The sequence below is a fragment of the Ambystoma mexicanum genome, chromosome 1p (genome assembly GCF_040938575.1).
Source record: "Ambystoma mexicanum isolate Mex_15411 chromosome 1p, UKY_AmexF1_1, whole genome shotgun sequence".
NCBI classification, from domain to species: Eukaryota; Metazoa; Chordata; class Amphibia; order Caudata; family Ambystomatidae; genus Ambystoma; species Ambystoma mexicanum.
Window position 1 is genome coordinate 301547196 of NC_090921.1, and position 20932 is coordinate 301568127.

Consider the following 20932-nt stretch of genomic DNA (forward strand, 5'->3'; position numbering starts at 1 on the left):
GATGTTATTACCACTTCATCTCTCGCAAGGCTGACACCTGGCTACCTACACTATCTATACAGCAGAGCAAGAGGGGAAAAACAGAACTGAGGCCAACGGGTGCCGCTCATGCTACTTGTATACCCGATGACGTCACCCTCGACGGAACCTTCGAGGGACTTCGACTCGACGACATCGACGCACGGCGCCCTTTGCCGAGAAAACATTTCCACAGCAGCAAAAGCTGGATGGAATACATCTAAGATGAGGAATACGTTGGAGGAACATCCAGTTGAAAGAACGTTACCAGTTGGTAAGTAATGTGTTCTTCTATTGGCGTTACGGCGCGGTATCTATTCACAACCGCCTTCTCGCAGTCAGGACATAAACAATAGTTTTAGTTGTGGCTATTCATTTGTCAACACTGTTCAGAGACAATGCAGAAAGTGTTTAATGCCATTGGGAAACGAATTCATGTTTATAACAAAAAAACAAGTATTGCTAATCACTGATGTGGCTGTCAAAAAATTCAGAAATTATGCAATTTTTGCAAATGAAATAATTGGAACTGAAAGGAATGTATCGGAAAACATTCCAATAGGAGTTCATGTGCCACTTTAACGGAGTAATTCAAGGGCCAGGAGAAAATGCCTACCATATTTTATTTAAGGATAATTGTATCAGAATAACTGCACCACAGAATATGATGATCTGAATTTCTGGGCCTCTGCTTACAATCCACATTGTGTTTTTCTGCGAGTTGTGACATTTACTCAAAACCAGCCTTACAGCTAGGAGGCATATACTATTCTACTAAAAGCAGGGCAATGTACCCAACAAAAACATGAAACCATGAACATATAGGAATCTACCCCCTGCTTCTACCCACAAAGTTCCACTGATATCTTTTCGATTCAGTGACCAGCAGAGCAGCGTCATTGGTTGGAATGCAAATAATATTACTACCCGATCTCAAGAGGAAATGTAAGGGGAAATAACATTTCTCCAGCATGGGGTCTGGCATGGATTCATATGCTCATGAATATTCCCCGTCGTCAGGCCGGGAATCCTCGGTATAGAAAAAAATCAGTATCAGTTTTTTGTTTCTGATCTGTCTTTCTTAGTAGTAACCAATCACTGGTCTCTGGGTCATACTGCCCCCAGCCAATGACTGCCCTCTCCCTAAGCCCCGCCTCTGGCAGCCATCCTCAGATTTTTACTGCACGTTCAAGTGTTGGGAGTCCTCGTGCTGTAGCTCTCGAGCTTTTGCTGCGTTTTTGCGCTTTTTCAGGAGATTTTTCACATTTTTCGGTTAAATAGAGCCTCAAGCTCCATGTAACGCTCACCTGGTTCCCACGGAGGCGCGGCGTCGAAGGCGCAGTACTCTGAAGATGGACAGGAAGGGCCCCTCTATTCTGGCTTCCCTGGCTCGTTGGATACCCTCCTGTGCGTGAAAAGGGAGTATTACCAACTGTGGAACAATGCTCAAGCCTCCCACTCCCTTCCAACCCTCCACGATACCTCCTCCACGATTCCCCGTGAAGCCTCACCTTAGGGTTTGGAAGGATGAGCTCTCCATCCTGCTTCTGATGCAGGGGCGCGTTGAAACCCAGTTACTTCACTGGATTGAGGATTGATGGGAGTTCAGGTAAGCTTGACTGTTCAGGTAAGGCGCTGTAAAAGTTCTGTTCAAAAGTTCAAGCTTAATATTAATGTTAGTTGTCTAATTGCAGCAAGCGCTAATGCTTATGTCTTTTTCCCCTTAGGGGCCGGGGTTCGGAGTGCCGGAGATATGGCGCCGACCCGAAGTGAAACAGTTCTGGATGAGCGCTCAGGTAATGTCTTTGCATTCGCTCATTCAATGTCTTTGTCTTTTTTCCCCATAGGGTCCGGGGTCCGGAGATGCCAGGAAGCGGCAGGACCCGAAATGCAGTGGGAATAATCCAACAGGTAAGACTTAAAAGGAAACTGAGCTTTCCTTATTCCTTTCCTCCCTCTCACCTTTGTTCTTGTCTTTTTTCCTCTAGGCGCCGGGGCGTAGCTGAATCCGGAAGATCGCTACTGAAGATGGAAGCGCCTTGCAAAGGTGAGTAAAATGCAGCGCTGCAGCGATCGAAACAAAATGCCTTTAAAATGATGTCTTCCTTTTCAGGGCCGTTGGAGAAATGACTCCGGGATGCAGATTTAGCAGGTAAGGGCTTTTCTTCACCTATTCTCTTCCTTTCTCCCCTTGCAGGTGTTCCAGGGTGCTGGCAGGCGTGGCTGAAGTCAGGATGCAGGAGCTGACACAGTGAGCGTCCAGCTGCTAGGTGCAGAACAACGCGAAGCACGTGTGGCTGTTCGGGTGGGGTTTAAATAGCGTTGGAAGAAGTTCCTGGTATGTATCCTTCCACCAATCAGGTATGTATCCTTCCCCGACCACACCCGGGTGGTGAAGTAGTCCTACAGGTAAAGTAGTCCCATTCAGGCCTCAAGAGGGCCTGGATGAAGCAGCAAGGTCTGCATCAGGTAAGTGTGCACCCAAGCACTTAAACACATATCCTCTTCTATGAGCCTGGCGCCTAAGGCGCCAGGACTGGGGTCCGCTATGAGCCTGGCGCCTAAGGCGCCAGGACTGAGTCCAAAGGGCCCCGACTTGGGCCCGCTGAGACTTCCCTGGGGAAAATGATGTCTGCCTCTGGGGTTGCTGGGTCCGGCCTGGCTCCTTGGAGGTAGGCATCATGACAGTACCCCCCCTCAAGGCCCCTCCCAAGGTCTTTTCCTTCGGGGGTTTTGGTTTGTGCGGGAATCTTCGATGGAATCGTTGAATTAATCGTGGTGCGTGAACATAGTTACTGGGTTCCCAAGATCTTTCCTGAGGTCCATATCCTTTCCAATCAACAAGATAGAAGAGTTTCGACTTAACTATCTTGGAATCTAAAATGTCTTTCACTTCGAATTCTAATTCTCCATCAATTTGGACAGGGCCTGGGGCCTCAGACAGTCTGGTTCCAGGTTGGACTGGTTTTAGAAGAGATGCGTGAAAAACGGGATCAATCCGCATGTTGGATGGTAAATCGAGTTTAAAGGCCACTGGGTTGATAATAGCTTTGATGGGGTAAGGCCCAATGAATCTGGGATTAAAAGTTCGCTGACCCTTGAGGGGTAGATGTTTAGTTGCTAGCCATACCTGATCTCCTACTTGGTAAGGAGGAGTTTTACTTTGGTGCAAATCAGCGTTTTCTTTATACTTTTTCTTGGCTTGCTGTAAGTGGGTTGTAGCTTCTTTGAAGGCTTGGGTTATTATGGAATGTAGGTGATTTACTGCAGGCATCTCCAAGGTCAGAGGTGGATCTAGGTCAGAGGTCCGAGGATGGTGACCATACAGGGTATAAAAAGGAGTCTGTCCGGTTCCAGAATGCACTGAATTGTTGTATGCATATTCTGCAATCCAAAGGATGTCTTTCCAATTTAACTCGAATTGGTGTAACATGCACCGCAGCTATTGCTCGAGAGTCTGATTGGTTCTCTCGGTTTGTCCGTCGGTCTGGGGGTGGTGGCTGGTGGATAACCGCACGTCTATTTGTGCTAGTTGGCAACATTTCTTCCAAAAGTGGGAGATAAATTGACTTCCACGGTCTGAGACTTAAATGGAAGGGAAACCATGTAACCGCACTATATTTTCCATAAATTCCTTGGCCAAGGTGGAAGCTGACGGCAATCCTTTTAAAGGGATAAAATGGGCCATTTTGGAGAATAGATCCACTATTACGAGAATCGTGTTGTAACCACCACAAGGAGGCAGGTCAGTTATAAAGTCCATTGACAAGGTGTGCCAAGGTGTTGGTGGAATGTCCAAAGGTTGAAGTAGGCCGGCTGGCCTTTTCTTTTGACTCTTATTTTGGGCACAGATTCCGCAAGACAACACAAATGACTTTATGTCTTTTCTCCAAGAAGGCCACCAGAAGTGGCGTTTGATCTTTTCTTCTGTTTTCGCGATACCGGGGTGTCCTTCCATTAATGATTCATGATGACGGGTAATGACAAGTTCCTGCAATTCTTTACTTGGCAGAAATAACCGCTCTTGGAAGTAGGGTAAATCATCCTTAACGGTGTAGTGAGGACCCTTTTGACTCCATTCCAGTAAGGCAGAAGAGTCAAAAAGCTGTTTTACTTGAGCTTGGATGTCCTCAATGGTTTGCAATGAAGTCAAGCCCAGAATTCTTTGTTCCGGTATGATTGGCACAGGTTCTAAACTCGAATTGGGTTCTTCCATGCCTATCCGGGATAAGGCATCTGCCTTACCATTCTTGCAGCCAGGGCGATAGGTAATTACAAAATCAAATTCCGCAAAGAATAAAGCCCATCGGAGTTGTCGCGAAGATTGAGCTTTGGCCATCTTTAAATACTGCAAATTTCTGTGGTCCGTAATTACGGTGATGGTGTGTCTTGCACCGAGAAGATAGTGACGCCAAGCCTTGAAAGCTGATTTAATAGCCAGTAGTTCTTTGTCGGTAATTGCGTAATTGAGTTCAGGTGGAGAGAATTTTCTGGACCAAAAGGCTACAGGGTGTAGTTGGTTAGTTTCTGGGTCTCTTTGCGACAGGACAGCTCCCATGGCCGAACTGGATGCATCGGTTTCCACGATGTAAGGGAGATCTGGGCGCGGGTGCTTCAATACAGGTGCAGAGGTGAATTTGGTTTTCAGGTCCTGAAAGGCTTGTTCAGCCTCAAGAGTCCATTCAAAGCGTTTATTTTTCTTTAGTAGAGCTGTGATGGGTTGAACAGTTCGAGAAAATTCCGGGATGAACCTTCGATAGAAATTGGCAAAGCCAAGCATGCTTTGCACTCCCTTCACAGAGCTAGGAGATGGCCATTTGAGAATGGCGTCCACTTTCCGCGAGTCCATTCGGATTCCTTGAGGTGTCAGGATGAATCCGAGAAACTCCACTTCTGTGGTATGAAAAACGCATTTTTCGAGCTTGGCAAATAATTTGTGCTGGCGCAATTTCTCAAGAACTGCCCTAACATGGTTTCTGTGATCAGATTCTGAGGAGGAATACACCAGGATGTCGTCAATATAAACGATGACACAAACATCGATAAGTTACCGAAGAACATCATTCATGAAGTACTGAAAGGCGGCAGGTGCGTTGCACAAACCGAAGGGCATTACTTGATATTCGAAGAGCCCAAATTCGGTGCGGAATGCAGTCTTCCACTCGTCGCCCTCTTTTATACGTACCAGGTGGTAAGCTCCTCGGAGATCTAGCTTGGTGTACACACGAGCATCTTTTACTTGGTCGATAAGCTCAGGTATCAGGGGCAAAGGGTAACGATTCTTAATCGTTATCTGATTTAGGGCGCGGTAGTCAATACAGGCCCTAAGGTCTCCTTCCTTTTTAGGTACGAAGAACAAAGCAGAAGAGACTGGTGACTTTGATGGGCGAATGAAGCCATTGGCCAGGTATTGATCCAAATACTGGCGCAAATGCAGGTTCTCAGGTTCAGTAAGAGCATAAATCCTGCTACAAGGTAGTTGTGCATTGGGTACCTAGTCGATTTGGCAATCGTAAGATCGATGGGGAGGTAAGGTGTTAGCCTGCTCTTTCTGAAAAACGTCTTGGAATTCTTGGTATTCAGATGGTAGCTGTACAGGGGTGGAAGTTACAGAGGCTAGACCCATAGCTGGATTCCTTGGGTAACAGGTTGGTTCACAATCAGGAAAAGTTATCTTCTTTGCTCGCCAGTCTATTGTCGGATTATGTGTTTCTAACCAAGGGATACCAAGAAGTACTTGAAATTGTGAGGCCTTGATCACATCAAACACGATTGCTTCCCGATGTCCGTCCTGACCCACCAGAGTGATTTCAACTGTGGAATGCATTACAGGCCCTGAGGCTATTTCGGTTCCATCAACTGTAGTAATTACATCTTGGGTTACTTTCGGGCGGAGAGGAAGCTTAATCCTGGAAGCCAATTCACGGTCTATGTAATTTCCAATAGCTCCACTGTCTATGTATGCTTTTATAGCATGCAACTGCTGAGGCTGTTTTGGGTTCACAAGCACCATTGGCATGACAAAATGCAAGGTCAAAGAGTTTGTTTTCAAGCTCGGCAAGCGGACCCCTACGCTTGTCGGTCTAGGTCGTTTCCCGAACCAAGTGTCAATAACTCGTTATCAGTGGCTCCAACCACCTTCTTGGGTGGTTTAACTGGACAACTTTGAAGAAAGTGACCGGAAGTTCTGCAATACAGACAAAGTTGCATTTGTCGCCTTCTCTCTCGTTCCTTCTGCGTTAATGGTCCTTTAACACTGCCAATTTGCATAGGTTCGGAAACGTCAGTACTCTTGGAGTTAACGTGGGTCTTGATAGGTACTCTGGTTTCATACCTGAGCCGATCTGCTTTTCTATTTTGAAGTCTGTGATCAAGTTGAACCACTAAGTCTATGTAGTCTGCGCAGGCCTGCTGTGGATCTACTATCTGAGCTATAACATCTTTAAGCTCTCCGCGCAGGCCTCGATGAAACAATGTGATCCTTTTATTTTCAGGCCATCCGGTTTCCACAACTAGTCTATTAAAGGTGGCGATATAGGACAAAAGATCCTGATTACCTTGTCGTAAGGATAGCAGTTCGTTGTCAAAGGCCTGTCCCTGCGAGTGTCGAGCGAACAATCTTTCCATGCTGGCCTGGAAGCCCTGGAAATCCCGGAGAATGGGATCATCCTGATTTACCAATGGAATAGACCAATCGGCAGCACAGCCACTGAGGTAAGATAGTACAAAGGCTACTTTGGTCTGGTCGTTGGGGAAGGCCCCGGGCCTGCATAAAAAGTGTAAACGGCATTGGTTCATAAAAACGGCATATTTCTTGGGATCCCCCGCAAAACGTTCCGGCGGGGCCAAAGGCATGTGTCCAGGTAGATTGATTTGTACCGGGTTATTCGAACCCATTGTTGTAGAAATATCTCCGGAAACAGGTAAAGGAGTGTGCTCTGCCTGGCCCTGCAATAACCTTTTGGCCAGATCATCAGTTCTTTACTTGGATAGGATTCGTTCCCTTCTGAGAGCATTAGTCTCCTGGCGGGCTGAGTGCACTTCTGCCCGTAATTCCCCTAAAAGATGGGCCAGCTGATCTGTCTCGGAAGTCTCCACAGCGCCCAGGTGGGAAATTGTGGTAAGGCTTCGCGTTCTGTAACGCTCACCTGGTTCCCACGGTGGCGCGGCGTCGAAGGCGCAGAACTCTGAAGATGGACAGGAAGGTCCCCTCTATTCTGGCTTCCCTGGCTCGTTGGATACCCTCCTGTGCGTGAAAAGGGAGTATTACCAACTGTGGAACAATGCTCAAGCCTCCCACTCCCTTCCAACCCTCCACGATACCTCCTCCACGATTCCCCGTGAAGCCTCACCTTATGGTTTGGAAGGATGAGCTCTCCATCCTGCTTCTGATGCAGGGGCGCGTTGAAACCCAGTTACTTCACTGGATTGAGGATTGATGGGAGTTCAGGTAAGCTTGACTGTTCAGGTAAGGCGCTGTAAAAGTTCTGTTCAAAAGTTCAAGCTTAATAATAATGTTCGTTGTCTAATTGCAGCAAGCGCTAATGCTTATGTCTTTTTCCCCTTAGGGGCCGGGGTTCGGAGTGCCGGAGATATGGCGCCGACCCGAAGTGAAACAGCTCTGGATGAGCGCTCAGGTAATGTCTTTGCATTCGCTCATTCAATGTCTTTGTCTTTTTTCCCCATAGGGGCCGGGGTCCGGAGATGCCAGGAAGCGGCAGGACCCGAAATGCAGTGGGAATAATCCAACAGGTAAGACTTAAAAGGAAACTGAGCTTTCCTTATTCCTTTTCTCCCTTCACCTTTGTTCTTGTCTTTTTTCCTCTAGGCGCCGGGGCGTAGCTGAATCCGGAAGATCGCTGCTGAAGATGGAAGCGCCTTGCAAAGGTGAGTAAAATGCAGCGCTGCAGCGATCGAAACAAAATGCCTTTAAAATGATGTCTTCCTTTTCAGGGCCGTTGGAGAAATGACTCCGGGATGCAGATTTAGTAGGTAAGGGCTTTTCTTCTCCTATTCTCTTCCTTTCTCCCCTTGCAGGTGTTCCAGTGTGCTGGCAGGCGTGGCTGAAGTCAGGATGCAGGTGCTGACACGGTGAACGTCCAGCTGCTAGGTGCAGAACAACGCGAAGCACGTGTGGCTGTTCGGGTGGGGTTTAAATAGCCTTGGAAGAAGTTCCTGGTATGTATCCTTCCACCAATCAGGTATGTATCCTTCCCCGACCACACCCGGGTGGTGAAGTAGTCCTACAGGTAAAGTAGTCCCATTCAGGCCTCAAGAGGGCCTGGATGAAGCAGCAAGGTCTGCATCAGGTAAGTGTGCACCCAAGCACTTAAACACATATCCTCTTCTATGAGCCTGGCGCCTAAGGCGCCAGGACTGGGGTCCGCTATGAGCCTGGCGCCTAAGGCGCCAGGACTGAGTCCAAAGGGCCCCGACTTGGGCCCGCTGAGACTTCCCTGGGGAAAATGATGTCTGCCTCTGGGGTTGCTGGGCCCGGCCTGGCTCCTTGGAGGTAGGCATCATGACACTCCACCGTTTCTAGATCCGATCAACGGGGATCCGTTTCGGAGTTTTCTACGCCCCTCAAGGGTGAAGTTTTTGTCGAGTTACGCTTTTGGAGGATTCCAGAAGTTCTGTGGCCTACCCCGGACATAGCCCAGGAGAAAGGAAGCTCGACGCCCGGGAAGCTGTTCAGGACCTGCCCTGGATGCCAGCTTCAGAATGTTTTCAAGGAGGACGAGCATTCGTTATGCCTCTACTGTCTCCATGAGGACAAGACGCACACGGAGAAGGACTGTGCGTTTTGTGGGAACATGTCGGAGCGGACCATGAAGGATCGCCACCTCCGTCTCGCCAACTGGCTGGAAGGGAAGAGCCCATCAGGCGAGAAGAAGAAAAAGAAGTCCGAGCGGTCTTCTAAGTCCTGCGAGGGCGCCCCGGCGACGGGGGCCCAACAAAAGGCTAAGCACCGCGAGTCCGCGGGCACTGGGAGCACCGAACGGTCGGGCTCCTTGGCTGCCAGGCAGGGTGCACCCTCCCCGGCGCCATCAACCACGAGCCAACGCTCTGGCTCGGGTAAGAGGAAGTCCGAGAACCCGGCGAAGCTTTTGGAGAGGCCCCGGTCGATCTCGAAGATTCTGGCAGAGGGGGAGCGAGGCTCGGACCCTCCCTCCAAGGTGAAGGCCCCAGGCGTCCAGAAGGTGGCGATGGCCTTAATTCACTCTGCTAAGACCTCGATTGAGGATGTCGCTGCGGCCCTGGCTCAGCCTGTGGATGCTACACCAGAGGAGGAGCCCTCAGGACCCAGAGTCTCCCTGCCACCGCGGAGGGAGTCGTCTTTCAGGCCGTTTGAGAAGACCCCCACAAAGTCCTCGTTGGAAAAGGTGGGGGAGGGGCTGGTTGCCATCATGGATACGGACACGACCTCTGAAGAAGAGCTCATCAAAGTCGTGGAAGAGGCCCAGCCCATCGGGAGGGATCCCGACGAGGGCGACGACGACATCGACGGTGTCGCCGACAAGGCTCCTCATGAGCCCTCGCGCCCATCGTTTCCGGCGCCGCAGGACACTTCAGTGGCCATTTTGTCAGCGATTCAGTCCTTCTGCTCGGATATAAGGACAAGGTTGCCCCTTCCCCCGACGGAGGTACCTGAGCCAGACCCGACGGGGGAACCAGAGCCAGGACCTTCGGAGAGTCCACCGCATAAGAGGAGGAGGACACATCCTACGCCACCTCTCCCACCTCTGCGGCCTGCTCTGCCTTCCCCCCCGGTCTACTACCCACAGGGATGATACAGGCACGGACACGGCTATGACAGGTACAGATGACGACGGAGGCGACGACGGGACGTGTCCCCCGTCACCCCCTGCTCGGGCGTCCCCGCCCGACAAGATCGGATCCTTTCATGCCATGATTTCCAGGGCATCCGAGCTTTTCCAGCTCTGCCCAGAAGAAAAGAAGAAAGAAGAGTTCCTTTACCAACGGCGCGAGGCTAAAAGGAAGACGGTCCTCGCCGTACTGCTTCTTGATGACATCTGGGATGAGGGGCTCGCCCTCCTCAAGAACCCTGCCATGGCGCCGGCAAAGAGGGAAAGGTACGAGAAGGAGTACCGGGTCCCCGACGCTGCCCCCTTGTGCCTTCGGGCACAACCTACCCCGGATTCGGTCGTCTTGGCGGCGGCAAAGAAGAAAGCTGGGGGGGGCATCGGCCTCGACATCAACTTCCCCGCCGGACGGCGAGGGCAGGAAGTTGGACACGATGGGACGACGGATCATCTCATCCGCAGCGACGACTATCAAGGCGGCCAACGCCCTGGCTATCGTAGCCCACTACGACAGGGAGTTGTGGTTCAAAATCGCCCCTCTGTTAGACTTCCTTCTGGACGCCAAAAGGGCTGAGGCCCTTGAAATCCTACAGGAGGGGAACATTGCTTCGGACCACGCCATCACGGTGGCTACGGACGTCGCCGACACCGGTTTCCGTCAGTTGGGCAACAGCGTTTGCTTGAGACGACGAGGATGGCTCAAGGCCACGGATTTCCGCCAGGACGTACAAACCAAGGTTTTGGACATGCCCTTTGACGGGAATAACCTGTTTGGGAAGGCGGTTGATGAGTCCCTTCAGGCCATCAAGACGGACACAGAGACTGCCCGGGCACTGGGAGTGCTCCAACGACGACGGCCGTCCTTTCGGAGCTCCAGAGGCAGACAAGGTGCCTCCAAGGGATCCGGCAGTGGCTCCTCCACTTACCGCCAAACGGCAAGATCTTCGTCCCAGGAAGCCTACAGGGGACGCGGCAAGTCAGGTGTTGCCCGTCGTCGTCGACAGGGAGGTCAAGGAGGCAAAGCGGCCTCCAAACAAGATTGAACCGACCGTGGGGTCGGGCCCCCGCCGAAGCACCCCGGTGGGAGGCCGGCTGGCGAGGTTCGTCAGCGTGTGAGAGCCCATCTCCACCGACCGCTGGGTGCTGGACGCCCTGGCCCAAGGGCACGCCCTCGAGTTTCAGAAGAAGTGCCGTCGCGTTCCACCCGTGGCCAGGAAGGAAAATCACGTCCCTCAACTACTGTTGGAAGTAAGGGCGATGCTCAAGAAGGGTGCCATCGAGCTCGTCCCAAAGAGGCTTCGGGACTCCGGAGTTTACTCAAGGTACTTCCTCATAAAAAAGAAGACAGGAGGATGGCGCCCCATCCTGGACCTACGACGACTGAACAAGTGCATCAAGGCGCAGAAGTTCCGTATGGTCACCCTCCAGCACGTGCTGGGACAGCTGGAGGAGGGCAATTTCCTGTCGTCGTTGGACTTGGAGGATGCGTTCTTCCACATCCCCATTCTAAAAAGACACCGAAAGTTCCTCAGGTTCGTGGTCCAAGGGCGGCACTACCAGTTCAAGGCCCTCCCGTTCGGATTGAAGTTGGCACCCAGGGTGTTCACCAAGTGCCTTGCACCGGTGGCGGCGCGGCTGCGCCTACAGGGGATCCACGTCTACCCCTACCTGGACGACTGGCTCATCCGGGCAAGGACGAGGGAACTCGCCGTGGAGCACACTGCGAAGACCGTCCAGCTGCTCACGGACCTGGGATTCTGCATCAACTTTCAAAAATCCCACCTGGTTCCGTCGCAAGTCGCCCTGTTTCTGGGAGCCAAGCTCGACACAGTGGCGCGGCTGGCTTCGCCGTCGGAAGAAAGGACCAGGACCATTCTGGGCAAGGTGCACCGTCTGCTGGCCATGGACACAGCCAGTGTAAGATCTATCAAGTCCCTCCTCGGGATGATGTCCTCCTGCATTTATCTGGTGCGCCTTTGCAGACTTCGGATGCTCCCCTTGCAAGAGTTCCTCGACGCCCGCTGGGTCCAGTCGACGGGCAGCTTCGAGGACAGGATCCCTCTCAACGAGACGTTCCGTCAGGCGATCCGGTGGTGGGGTACCCGCTCCCATCTGGCGGCGGGCACGGACTTTCAGATCCCAGCTCACCAGGTGACGGTGACGACGGATGCCTCCCTGGAAGGTTAGGGAGCGTACTCCGGAGATCTTCACGCGAGAGGCCTTTGGCTCCCGGAGGAGAAGTCACTCCACATCAACATTTTGGAGCTCCGCGCAGTGTTCTGGGCCCTCAGGTCTTTTCTTCCGTCCCTCAAGGGCAAGGTGGGTGAGGATCTTCACCGACAACACCACCACGATGTTCTACATCCGGAAGCAGGGCGGGACCAGGTCCCTGGCCCTATCCAAGGAAGCCCAGGATCTGTGGCATTGGGCCATCGCCCAACGGATGTTTCTGGTGCCTCTTCATCTGGCAGGGATAAAAAAACATGATCGCTGACTCACTCAGCAGGGAGCTGCGCTCTTGCCGCGAGTGGGAGCTACGCCAGGATCAAGTGGATCGGCTCTTCCGACGATGGGGCGAACCCCAAATCGATCCCTTCGCGACGGCGACGAATTCCAAGTGCCGGAGGTTCGCCAGCAGGTTCCCCCAGCCGAGGAGCATGGGCGATGCTTTCTCGTTCCCCTGGGACGGCCTATTTCTTAATGCATTCCCTCCGCTGCCGTTGCTGCTCCGGCTCATCAACCAGCTCAAGAGGTCCCGGTGCAGGATGATCCTAGTCGCACCGGCGTGGCCGAGACAGATCTGGTTCCCGGACCTTCTGGGCTTGTCAACGTCCACACCAGTCAAGCTGCCGACGGACGCAGACCTTCCCTCCAGAGAAGGAGGCGCCATTCTTCACCAGAACCCGGAGTCGCTGAACTTGCAGGCCTGGCTCCTGCAGCACTAGAGTTTGGAGGGGACAACATCCCGGCCGACTGCAGAGAGGTTCTTGCAAAGGCCAGGGCGTCCTCAACTCTCAAGTGCTACGGACTTAAATGGAAGAGGTTCTCTGTCTGGTGCCGTGCACAGAAGATTAACCCTCTGCGGATTACGGCCCCTCAAGTACTGCCGTACCTACTGTCGCTGGCCAAAGCTGGACTGGCTCACGCCTCCATCAAAATACATCTGGCTGCAATCTCCCGATATACCAGGACTGCGGGACGGGCGTCCTTGTGGTCTCATCGCCTGGTGAAAGAATTCATGAAGGGACTATTCCGATAATTTCCGCCGGTGAAGGCTCCTGCCCCGGCGTGAGAGCTTAATGTGGTGCTGACCAGGCTCATGGGGGCCCCATTCGAGCCTACGCATTCGGCGCCTCTGAAGTTCCTGTCATGGAAGACAGCTTTCCTCGTGGCCATCACCTCCGCACGACGAGTGGGAGAGATCCAGGCCCTATCTTGCAAGCCTCCATACTTGACTTTTCATGACACGAGGGTGGTGCTGAGGACGCACCCCTCCTTTATGCCCAAGGTGCCGTCGGACTTCCACCTCAACGAGCCCTTGGTGTTGCCAGTTTTCTTCCCGTTGCCGGCCGAGAGGACTTTGCACTCGCTGGATGTAGCTAGAGCGCTGAGTTTTTGGAAGACGTCACAGCTGTTTGTGAACTTTGGGACTGTGAATCAAGGGAAGGCTCTCTCGAAGACTTCCATTTCCAGATGGCTCTCCGGCTGCATCATGCACTGTCACCGGTTGGCAAACCGACCGCTGCCCGGGCGTCCGAGAGCCCATTCGACCAGAGCGATCGCTGCTACCACGGCGTTCCTGTCTGGGGTGCCCCTGCTAGACATCTGCAGGGCTGCGACGTGGAGGTTGACGCACACCTTCACAAGATTCTACTGCGTCGATCGGGACTCCAGGGAGGAGTCCAGGGTCGGCCAAGCAGTGCTGCGCAACCTGTTCGCCTAAGGTGAGCCTGGTGAGGAGGTAAGAGTTGCTTAATGTTGAGTTGTTGTATTGCTTAATGTTGAGCCTGTTGCCACCTCCCGTGGTTGTGCATGTGTGTACTGCTATGTATTCTCTTATTCATGAGCATGTGAATCCATGCCAGACCCCATGCTGGAGACGGAACAAGTTACTTACCTGTAACTGTTGTTCTCCAGCATGGGTCTGGCATGGATTCACATGCAAACCCTCCTGCCTACCCCTCTGCGGCTCTTCACTTGGTCATACTTCCACTTTACATACTACCAAATCTGAGGATGGCTGCCAGAGACGGGGCTTAGGGAGAGGGCAGTCATTGGCTGGGGGCAGTATGACCCAGAGACCAGTGATTGGTTACTACTAAGAAAGACAGATCAGAAACGAAACTGATACTGATTTTTTTCTATACCGAGGATTCCCGGCCTGACGACGGGGAATATTAATGAGCATGTGAATCCATGCCAGACCCATGCTGGAGAACAACAGTTACAGGTAAGTAACTTGTTCCATTTCAATATCCATGAAATAGCCCTACTGGCAAAGCCAATTACTTTCTTACTCCCTGAAAAATCTTTTGATTCCATGTATGGAGTAAAATCGTATCAGAGCCCTGATTGTAACCCTGACATAGGAAGTGAAATTACAGGGCACATAATACAGCCTATAGTTTTGCCCACCCTTGATCACCAGAGCCTAGACAAAAATCAACAAGGTTTGTTCTGGCACCCTGTTGAAGAAAATCACATAAATTTGCCCTTTAAGTTAATAGTAGAAATGCTCACAGTTACAACATATTGAGTACCTCCTTCTTTAACTAGGGACCCCTCTTCTTAAATTCATTGTTATCAGTTGCACAGGAAGCATTGGGATGCTAGAAGCAATCCATGCAAACCCACGAGTATATTGAAGTGTCCTCAGCAGCTGAGCATACAAAGAAATAGAAGGTGCCGTTTCTTAGGCTATTACTATAGTTTCCTAGCCTTGAGCAAACAAACACTTTTCCTTCACTGTACAGTACTGCCAAAACATCTGATTTGTTTTTTTATTGTTGCTGATTGGTTCTTCACCCCGAAAGAGTATTCTACTGTTTTTTTTTAACGTTGCTGATTGATTCTTCACCCCGAAAGAGTATTCTCCTGTTCTCTTCTGCCCGTTCCCCTCACTGGCTCCTGTGCTAGCCTCCAATATTAGTTGACAGGGCTCTGTAAAAAGTGAGGGATTGTAGAAGTAAAACTCCAACTGGGATATTTGCATACCAACAATACTTTGCAAGCAAATCCAATTTAAAGCCTCGTGATATTATGTGCAGTTTAAGAAAATGTCATAAATCTGCATAATTACTATGAAGTGCATACTAGATTGTTTCCAACATATCCCACCTTTCAATTGTTGAGTACGTTTCGACATGTGCTCAGTGAAACCATTTTTGTATAGCAGAGAGTTAACATATCATTTGTTAAGGTCTATGCCCCATGGAACTCTGAAAACTTTGAAAGGTTGCAGATTGTGTGAAAAGCATTCTAGTTATCTGAATATAGTTGCCCTAATTTTATATGTGAATAATGCCTGACCGACTCCCTACCAATAATCCCTTACAGGCCAAGTAAATGCTATTGCAATGTTGCTCTCAACTCATAGGGTAAAGTTAGCAATGCTTAAGTAGGAGACGCTGAGCATGGCATTTGCCTTCTCAAAATCCTTATAGGGCAAATTAATATTTGAGTTTTATAATGCGTTAACTTGCAAGGGCGGGCTCTTCAAAGTACTTGTCTGACATGTGTACAAAGAATAGGAAGCATGGGATGAGGTTAAATATCCTATTAGCTTGCTTACTTACGGTTCGTAGCCGATATTTGAGCTGCCACTCGAGTTACATAATGTGGTAATGCTTTTACTAAGGCACCATGAGTAACAGAAATGTTTGTGCTTGAACGCCATTCATATTATAATTTAAACGAAGACTTGTATCTAAGTCTGGTATCCTTTTGCTGAGCTAGAGTAGGCAGAGTACAAGGTTGTCTGGTAACATCTGAATGTGGCCAGGGGCAGAGTTCGAGTCATATGGTATAAGTGTAGTAGAGTCAAGAATAGGATCGTGGGTGGGGAGGGAAGATAATTTAGTTAATGTGTGCAGACATATCTTGGTTATATCTTCTGTTCATGTAGCCATGTTTTCATATTCATTTTTAACCTTGTGTCAGTGTATTCTATTTTTAGAGATTTAGGTTTTTAAGGTCAAGCTTGCATAGTAGGGCAATGTCAATAGGTTACATCAGAATATCAAGTATAGTTAATATAATGTAGCTTCACTTTGAGAGAAAGCAAATATTAGGCACCTGCTGTGGCTTGTGTCGTATTAAATCTTATTTGAATAGGTGGGGGATTGTCTGTGTGCTCTGCTAAAATTCTTCTGAACGGCACCCAGAAGGAAGCTGGGCAAGCGCACACGTGTACAGCTTAGAGGGAACATTGCCAGTAATCCCATCTTTCCCATTCTCTTAATTTTACCCTGCTCCTTGTCCTTCTGCAGGGTCTGTGTGTTGCCAGGTGCCCAATAAGCCAACTCTTGGACAAGCTTAGGTGCTCTGAGACTACTATGGTGGTGATTTGGCGGAGTGTGAAAACAATATTAACATAACGCACCCATCCGTCATCAGTCATTATTTTTCATAATAGCCATTCAACATAGTCCCCTTCATAGTCCTTAGCCTTTGTCACAGTCCTCTTCCATCGTGATCCTGCATCCTAGTCCTTCACCTTAATCCTTTGTCCTTGTCCTTATCCTTTGTCATAGTCCTTGTCCCTAATCATAAACCTTCTTCATCACAGTCCTTTCCCTATGTTTGCGTCCTTTTCCATCGACAGTCCTTCTCCTTCATCATAGTTGTTAGGAAATAGTTTTCTTTTTGCAACTTTCCTTCCATTGATATCAATGGAACCCCTACATTTGCTATTGCTGGAAACTGTACGGACTATTGGAGGTAAGTAAAGACTTTTTGCTTTACTTCCCTTGCTCGACACACTTATTTTGGGGGTACTGATCAGCCTATAAGGTCTGTAGTGCAGAGGGACTCTATTACCTGTGCGTGATTCCTGTATTGTTTGTCTGTAGCACACATCACATTCCATTGAAGTGCTACATGGGTCATTTGAATCCCTTTTCCTTTTTCTGTAGTTACATTTATTTACCTTTTTGAAGAGCCTACGATAGGCTAGTGGCAGCAAACAAAGTTCTGTCTGCTGTTTTTCTCGGTGCCCTCACGTGCACATTTATTTGTTTACCTCATAATGCCATTTTAAGTACCATGCTCAAAAATACCTGTCTTTATTTTCCATTATTCAGGTTTCAGGGAAACTTCATATGTGTTTTGTCTATTCCCTTTCCTGTCAGGAAGGTTTTCCTTCCGCTTTCCTGATTCATCGTGCCTGGGTAGGAGTCCTCCGACACTCCCTTCCGCTTGTGGTTGTAGAAGGTTTGGGCATCAGGACTTCTACAGTGTTCAATAGGCCCAGGTGTATACCTCCGGTTCCTTCTGCCCTACATCTGCTTCCTGCAACATAAGAAGTGAACGTACATTCTTTTTATGCCTACACTTTAAATCCCAGTCTCCAGATTGGATCCTCCTTGCCCCTCCCCCATTCTTGTCTGCTGCACCAATGCTGTTCCTTTATCTCCAAGTCCCATCCTCCCCTGTGACCTGCTGGGAAGCAGGAAAGAAGCCCCGCCCCTCCATCATACGCCATGTTCACAGAGGCACGTAGCTCCATCCGTTCACCTTTCCCCTGGTCTCTCTCTCTCTCTCTCTCTCTCTCTCTCCGGGCCGACATCGCCCGAGCAGAAGCCACTGGTGTGAGGCTGGGCTGCCCTGGATACAGCAGTTTCACCGGTCGGTGGGAAGCCCGGTGCCGGTTCGATGTCCATGCCTGTGATGTCATCTGCCCTGGTAGTAGCTGTCACGGTTCCCCGACAGGCACCTGTGCTTTTTGCTGTGGCTTCCTTGGCTGGTGGTGCCCGCACCATTAGCACTGTCTCCTTAATCGCAGGTGTCACTTCGATGGCGGGCTCTCGCTCTCTCCTCCATGACGATCTTTTAGTCTGCCGTAGTTGGCTGAAGGTCCGCCACCTATCCCCCTCCCCAAGCCCTAATGATCATGCAGGGAACATGAATGGGAAGGAAAGTCAGCCTGGGACTGCAACCGGCCAGACAAGTGGGTCGTTGTGAATGAAAAGTGATGTAGAGCCAGAAACCATCCCAGGACACACAGATTAATGTCCTTGTGTCGAGTGATCCAAATCAGAGGGTCATAGTCCGCGACAAGGGTGAAATGACGACCCAACAAATAATATTGCAGTGTCTCAATAGCCCATTTGACAGTGAAACATTCCTTTCTGATGGTGGCGTACTTAGTCTTGTGAAGTAACAGTTTCTGGCTGATAAAAAGAACTGGTGTTCCACAACACCCTTCCCTTTAAGAAGGACAGTCCTCAAACCAGTCCTTGAGGCGTCCATATGTAAATAAAAGGTGCCATAAAATCCAGACAATGTAGGGTGGCATTTACATCGAGGGCAATCTTATTGGCATTATAGGCCTAAATCGCCCATTACTCCCCTGAGGTATCGTGCCTGTAGGTCTTTTTCTCCAACAGCGCCATCAGAAGTGCTGCCATGGTTGCAAAATGAGGGATTAATTGCCAATAGTATCTGACAAATCCCAAGAAGACACAAACGTCTTTAGGGGATGTAGGAAAGGGCATCCAGTTTATGCCTTTGAGTTTGTCCCACAGTTTCCCACTTAATGGCTGAGATATTTGGTATGTGGGTCTCCCACAGTGCTCTTCTTTGGGTTAATCTTAAACCCAGTTTTTATTAGAATCCGACCTTTGTGTATGAGATGGCTCTCACAATTGGGGCTGTACACTAGGATGTCATCAAGGTGCTGCTACGCATTCCTTGTGTCCTTGTAGTGTTATGTTTATGAGTCTCCGGAAGGTCACAAGTGCCCCACGCAAAATGAAGGGTAATCCTGTAAACTGGTATAAACCGCTGAGGATGACTAATGCAGTTTTTCCTCTTCTGCTATTCATAATGGTATCTGCCAATATCCTTTTATGAGGTAGATGGGGGTTATGCATTAAGTTTGCCCTAGGCGTTCCAGTAGATCATTTACATGGAGCATGGGATACTGCCTTGAAATTTGAAATGTTATTTATCCTTCTAAAATCCATGCAAAACCTAATGCTCCCATCAAACACCTCTCTCTTGTTGATGTCTTGATTATCTCCATCATGTTTAGGATTTCTCGGTTGACTGCCACTTTCTGTGCCTCTGGTATGAGGTAAGGCCGTAACTGGATGGTGCGACTGTGTATGGTGGTGTTACTATGGGCTACTTCCTTGCTCTCCCCTGGTGGGATTGATAAGGTTTCCTGGTAAGTGTTGAGCAGAATGTCTAATGGCCTTCTTTGGTCAGCGTCCAATTCTGTATTGATGTTAAAACCTTTTATCAATGCCTGTACTTTCAGAATGCATCTCTCTGGGTTCTGGAGTTTCTGTCTTCATCGTCACCACTCCTATTGATGGTTTGTGTCATTGTTTATGGAGGTTTATGTGGTATCTCTGTACCAGGTGTCTTCAGTCCTCCTGTAGCACCCTATAGTTAACCGGTCCCACGGCCTTGTCTATGACATAGAGTCCTCTCCATGTGGCCAACAGCTTCTTTTCGGAGGTGGCCAGCAACACCATATCTTTATCCCCTGTTTGGAAGGTTCTTTCTTGCATCCTTTGGGACTGCTGTAGGTGGGTCTGGGCTACCTCTTGTAACTTCCCCATGTGTTGGGCCATAATCAGTCAGCATGATTCCCTTATATTCTCCAGCATGGGGTCTGGCATGGATTCACATGCTCATGAATATTCCCTGTCGTCAGGCTGGGAATCCTCAGTAAAGAAAAAATCTGTTTCAGTTTCGTTTCGGAACTCGTTTTCTCTTATTTTTTGGTCAATTCGAGCCTCAAGCTCCATCGATTCTTCTTACGATCAACGGGGATCCATTTTGGAATTTTTCTACGCCCCTCAAGGGCGAATTTTCATTGAGTTTCTCTTCTTGAAGGATTCGAAAGATCTTTGAGGCCTACTCTGCCCAGGACAAAGGAGACACGACGCCTGCTGGATCCAAGCTGTTTAGGAACTGCCCTGGATGTGGATTACAGAATGTCTTTAAGGAGGATGAGCACTCCCGGTGCCTCTACTGCCTTCACGACGACAAATCTCACATGGAGGAGGACTGCGCGTTTTGGAAGAACATGTCCTCCCGGACATTGAAGGACCGTCAGACTTGACTCACTAACTGGCTGGAAGGGAAGAGCCCAGCAGCAGGTGAGAAGAAGAAGTCCGAGCGGTCTTCTAAGACCTTTGAGGGCTCTCGGGCGACGGGGGCCCAACAAAAGGCAAAACACTGCAAGTCCGTGGGCACCGGGAGCGCCATTGGTTCGGGCTCCTCGGCTGCCAGGCAGGGCGCGATGTCCCCGACGCCATCAACCACGAGCCAACGCTCTGGCTCGGGGAAAAGGAAATCGGAGAACCCGGGTAAGCTTCGGGAGAAGTCCCGGTCGATCCCGACAGAGAAAGCCAATGGGGTTTGGGGGTGGGAAGTGGTGACCCTCCCCTGAAGGTGAAGGCCCCAGACGCGCCCAAGGTCGTGAAGGCCCTTATTCACCCGGCGAAGGCCTCGATTGAAGGAGTCATGGCGGCCCTGTCGAAGTTTGTGGAGGATACCCAAGTAGAGGCTTCTTCTGGGCCTAGACTTTCCCTGCCACCCCAGAGGGAATCATCTTTTCATCCTATCGAGAAGACCACCGTGAAACCCTGGGAGAGAGAGGGGGGGCACGGTAGCCATAACGGACACAGATACCACATCCGAAGATGAGCCGGCTAGCGTCAAAAAGATCCTGGACAAGAAGTTCGAGGAAGTCCGGTCCTACGGGAGGGATCCCGACAAGGTGGACGTAGAGAGCAACGGTGGAGCCGACGAGCCACGGGCCGTGGAAGAGACGGAGGACCCCACGCCCCAGCCGTGGCTCCCGTTACAACTGATGCCTATGCCACAGGACAACTCAGGAGCAATCTTGATGGCTA

The 20932-nt window shown here is 50.1% G+C and overlaps 1 protein-coding gene across 5 annotated transcripts in view; it reads left to right on the top strand.

The window, feature by feature from the left end:
* ABCA7 (ATP binding cassette subfamily A member 7) overlaps nucleotides 1-20932 on the top strand; it is a 2687121-nt gene that overhangs the window by 2607084 nt on the left and 59105 nt on the right. Inside the window, exon 50 of one of the 5 annotated variants that reach the window (XR_011303245.1) lies at nucleotides 19096-19230. The exons of the other annotated variants lie outside the window; for them this stretch is intronic. The gene's annotated coding sequence lies outside the window, so the exon portion shown is untranslated. The remainder of the gene's footprint in view (nucleotides 1-19095; nucleotides 19231-20932) is intronic. 5 annotated transcript variants of the gene reach the window in all.